The sequence below is a fragment of the Strix uralensis genome, chromosome Z, assembly GCF_047716275.1.
Source record: "Strix uralensis isolate ZFMK-TIS-50842 chromosome Z, bStrUra1, whole genome shotgun sequence".
Taxonomy (NCBI): domain Eukaryota; kingdom Metazoa; phylum Chordata; class Aves; order Strigiformes; family Strigidae; genus Strix; species Strix uralensis.
In genome coordinates this window covers 35,400,187-35,404,779 of record NC_134012.1, presented here as the reverse complement: position 1 = coordinate 35,404,779, position 4,593 = coordinate 35,400,187, and positions in this window count along the sequence as shown.

The window sequence follows — 4,593 nt, the reverse complement described above, 5'->3', positions numbered from 1 at the left end:
TGAGCAGCTTAATTTGTAAAAATCCTTTTCAAGGAATTAAGCCCATCACAAGAAGAATTAAAAATTCATACAGGTCTCCCCGCTACCTGAAATCGGCAATCATGCTTCTATCCATTGACATGCTGTCAATGGTGAACTGACAGATGCAAGACTTCAGGCAGGCATGCCATACCCATACAAACTGCAAAGTGAGGCTCTGCTGCATGAAAATCATTGCATTAATATACAGCCAGGCAAGGTCACCACTTTTCCAAAACTTCTTTTGTGTTTCATAAGTGGAAATGACAAAATGAAAGCTTCATTAGTGACCTAGCAGTCCCAGACAGACAGACCAAGGTCTGAGAGGGATGAAATCCCTCCTGCATGTGTTGCAGGTAATCGATCAGCAGAGGTGTACTATCATCTGGAGGGGCCTGCATGCATGCACCAGATGCTTTGATTCACCTCATTGCTTCTGCCACAAAAAAACAGTCGTCACCACTGTAAGACAGTTCTGGTGTGTTAACATTGTTGTCAAGCTGGGCTTCAGGCTAGTCTACCACCCGAAGTGGTTTTTTTTTGGTTAGCACAAGGCACCCTGTACCCATGGGTGTTGACAAGAGAGTACATGTGACTCACATAAAAAATGAAGGCATGACCCTAGCAGTGATTATGGGATGACTGCATGTTACCCAGCCAGCAGCACCACCGAGCCTTTGCTCAACACTGAGCTCTGCAGGATGCTGTGGAGCCAGGAGGATGAAGGGGCCAGCACCTGCTACCAGATCAACAGTGGAGATGCTGGGTACCCGTAACTTCACAGAAATTTCACATGATGCCTCAGCATCAGGCATGTCCTTAGAGCTGCTGAGCTTGCTTGAAGATCCAGTCTTTGCTGAGGTCTCCATAAACTTCCTTGGCTTAGATCAAGGGAGACACTTCTCTGAGGTTACTGGTTTAGCCTGCTCAGTATTTTAAAATATGTATTGTAATGAATTTTCCATCAAAGTTGTCACTTGCTATCTGCCTTAAGAAGATGAATATAGGAAGAGCATTGCCATAGGAAAACCGTAGCTGGCTTCCCATTTCAAGGTAGGCACTGTCTATGCTATAACACTTAAATCCTGCATCACCCCTCATGAGACAGGAATGCATAACAAAACAAAACAGACAGCAATTTCTCATTTACCAGAAGTGCTTTGATGTTACATTCAAAAACTTCTTATAGGGCAAAAAGGGCAGCACACCTTATAAGGGAAGCCTAGAATTTCTTGTTAGGGTAATTAAAATCCTACAGTGTAACTAAGCAACAACAAGTAGTTTTAACGAGTAGTCCAGCTAGAACAACACTAATACTCATCGTCCAAATGATCTAATTAGCACAAAATAAATCTCCTTAATAACAGAGTTTAGAAATCATTATGCAAAACCTCCTACTATCTTCCTCTTTCTCTGGTTTTACACTGACCCTCACATGGCCCCTGTGTGTCCTCAGGTCAGCATCAGCACCTGTGTGACACACTTCTATACTCTGCTCTGTCTTTATTGGTATTGGTCAGGAGCTCATGTTACATCCCAATGTACCTCGCATGGTGTATTTTACACTTGGTAGATATAGACACCTGTGCTTGTTGCTTCTGTGGCTAGTTCTGTTCAGGTCCCAGGTCCATGCCTCTTCATCTGACAGTGGTAAGTTTTTTATAGCCCTGGAGTTTCCAGGGCCAGACTGTTCCCTCTCTCGTATCAGCCCACACCTTTACACCTCTATGCTGTATCCCCATTCCCAAGGCCTCTGCTGTCATACCAGGCCTGTATATAATGACATAATAATGACATGATTGTGTCAGGGTCATAAATTTTCCATTCTGTGCAGAGTAACTATACTATAAAATATATAATTATGGCTAAAGTACAAAATACTTTTATACTAGAAGTATAAAATTATGGCTATTCTGTGATTGTACAAAGATAAGCAAAAGTAAAACAAATTAGACAACAGTCACCTGATCATTGGAAGAATTGTTGTTACTGCTAAATTAACTAAAAGAAAGATCCAGGCAGGGCAAGAAGATCCCACACAAACCCTGGGAAACTTGCCTCAGTCCTGAGACCTTGCAAAGTTACTGCAAAGTCTACAGACTTTACTGGGCTATACATGACAGCTGAAAGTTTCTTGTCAAGAAAGGAAAAACATTACCCCAGAGGAAGAGGCATTATTCCAACAAAATCTTCCATATTAGTGTAATGGGAAAAGTAAACACATGAGTGCATTATCAGGAATAAAAGCTGAACTGACACTGAACTAGTTGGTTGTCATTCATGCTCTCCATGATATGAGCAAGCTTATTTGCAACAACCCCCTCTTCCACCTCAAGACACACATTCACACTCCACACTGCAACTTTTACTGCAATATTTCCTGTGGCATATTAATGAACAAAAGCAGAATTGCCTACAAACACATTTCCGAAACAGTGTTTATAGTGCAAGGGCATTCAGCTTCTACTCTACCAACACATTATGAAATAGATAATTCTGAATGACTGCATATCAACTTGGAAGTGATGAAAATACTTAACAGCTTTATAAAAGCCTCTTCTTGCTTAGATGAGAGACTCTTCACGTATAGTAGACCTTGTTATCCCCAAAATGTTATTTTGTTCTACTCCATGCTTTGTCATGACACTTGTCTTTTTCAGGCTCGAACAGACCATGTCATTTGGCTCTAGCAGAATGGAATGCCACACATCACCATGTGTACGACTTCACAGATCACTGGTATAACTTACAAATGCGTACACCGCTATTTTTCTTTCAATTTTTCAGAGAGTGCCATGTAATATTCTGTACAAATGGGATTGCGCTCATGTATACAAAAGCAAACACACGTATCTTGGATGGAGGTCTTTGTAAAGTGGATTTTAGCCCAAAGTAAATTTTTGTAATCAGGTTTAAAAGCCTCTTGAACTGGACATTATAATGGAAATAGTGCAACAGTGCATCTAATGGCAGCACTGTAAGATCTCTTCTGTAGAGCAGGAGTAACATTTAGAGAGCAAAACTATGTTACAGCTATACTCCACAACCCTCATTTGTACTTTTAACACCAGGTTTGCAGTGAAAAATGGAAACAGTAAACAGCAGCTCAAAATTTCTACTAGCAGTATTAATATCAATGACTCTTGTAAAACCAATAGCATAAATCTTGCTCTTAGCACCGTAGCACATGTTTAATTAATCAGGCCTGCCATCCTCATTTGCCCTTCACTGGGTTTCACTGATGATTACCCAGTGGAAAATTCAGCCCCTTAATTCAAACAATATCCTTTTTAACACTTTCTTTCCAGCAGCTGGCTTTTGGGGGTGGCAGAGACATTGTCAAGGAAGGAGGCTGGAAAGCTATTCTTGGCTCCAGCCACCCTTCTGTGATTTAACCCTTCATATGGGTTACAAACAAACTTGGAAGGGGTTGCTTTCCTTCCTCAGTCAGAACAGCTTTTCCTTCAAGACCTCTTTTCCTCCCAGCTTTAGTGATAGGATTACAGCCAAATATTTATGCATCCTGTGAGTGTGAGGCAAGAGATGTACTAAGTGTTAAGTTATTCTAATTTATTCTGCTAAAGGAACCATGTGAGGTAGCACAAAGCCCTCCCTGATTTTGAATTTTAGGCCAGTCACAAGTTTTATTTGTAAAGGACATCAGAATTTTATTTTCTTGTTGGTAGTGCTACCCAGGAATAAGAGAGAAAAATCATCTAAGAAATGAAACCCTTGTAAATAAAATATAATTCACAGACAGGAGCAGAATTTTCCTCTGGGTCATTATTAGTGAAACCCAGTGAGGGATAATAAGGACATGAGACCTAATTAATTAAACATTTGCACTATTGTATATAGTTTTGTGAATCATCCCATGGACATCTGTTTACGCAGGACCATGGGACTCGCCACACTGAGCTTCACTGGGACTTCAGGCAGGGCCCAGCATGGGGCACCCAGCTGCTAGGGCCCCACGGCTCCTTCCCCAGACTAAACAACCCTTCTGCCTGCCCGGGCAGCACATCACAGCCTGCCAATCTGGCCACGTGTTCACAGCAGCTTCTTCCCAGAGGAAGTCTCCTAACTGGCCTGTTCTAGTGCTCTAAGCTAATCCATTTGTACCCATTGGTATGTGAATTTGCAGTGACACCTCTAAATTTTCACATTTGCTTACCTGAATGCACTGTGGTATTCCCCTTGCATGTGGGATGTATTCCCATTTACCTTACACTTCAACCTATGTTCAAGTCATATACAGCTAACAGGAATGAGTGTGTCAGGGCTTTTACTTGAAACATTTTTTGAAATGTCTGTGCCATGCCATATTTGCAGTTTAAAGCCTTTTTACAGCTTTTATTTGTTAATTAACTTATCTTGGGTTTTGTAACATTCTGACAAAAAAAGCCTTGAGCTCCTGAACCGTAGTAAAAACCTTGGTGCCAGCATTATCAGCTAGATGCTGTAGAGTTACTAACAGAGACAGCGACAGCCTGCCTAAAATTACTATAGTAGAAACATTAAATTGTCATAGCTCACATTCACATCTATGGTAACTCTTAAGTCACAGCACGTTTC